The sequence below is a fragment of the Myotis davidii genome, unplaced genomic scaffold (genome assembly GCF_000327345.1).
Source record: "Myotis davidii unplaced genomic scaffold, ASM32734v1 scaffold514, whole genome shotgun sequence".
In the NCBI taxonomy this organism is placed as follows: domain Eukaryota; kingdom Metazoa; phylum Chordata; class Mammalia; order Chiroptera; family Vespertilionidae; genus Myotis; species Myotis davidii.
In genome coordinates this window covers 797,166-797,581 of record NW_006286236.1, presented here as the reverse complement: position 1 = coordinate 797,581, position 416 = coordinate 797,166, and the positions used below count along the sequence as shown (strand labels likewise).

General features: G+C 67.1%; 1 long non-coding RNA gene across 1 annotated transcript in view; it reads right to left on the bottom strand.

Moving 5' to 3' along the window:
• LOC107182081 overlaps positions 1 to 406 on the bottom strand; it is a 32,359-nt gene extending 31,953 nt beyond the window's left edge. The window contains exon 1 of the long non-coding RNA XR_001512802.1: positions 235 to 406. This is a non-coding gene — a long non-coding RNA (uncharacterized LOC107182081). The remainder of the gene's footprint in view (positions 1 to 234) is intronic.
• Positions 407 to 416: the final 10 nt, after the last annotated feature.

The following is a 416-nucleotide window of genomic DNA, read 5'->3' as shown; positions in this document are numbered from 1 at the left end:
GGCCCTGGCCCTGCCAGAGCTGCAGCCTCTGCCGATTGCTGCCTCCCCAGGGGCGGCCTGCCCGCTGGCCCCACACGGGCGGGTGCCACGGAGAAAGGGTGAAGCCTTTGCAAGGGTCCCCACCCTCTGGTCGCCCCCAACTCCAGTCCTTTTCCAAACCCATCGCCCTCCTGGGGGGGGGGTCCCACCCCTCCCACTGGAGCTGTCACCCAGAACGCATCAAAGCCCCCTTACCAGCGAGGAAGACGAATTCCTTGACCCTGGCAGCACTCCGTGAAAGAGGGGGGCGAGGGTCCCCGATTTGAAAAGATGTGGGCAGAGAAGTGCGGTGTGGTGCGGGCTGGCACCGCCGTCCCCATCCAGCCTCTGCACCACCCGCAAAAACCCTCGCCTCGCCTCCGGTCTGCCTCGTCCGC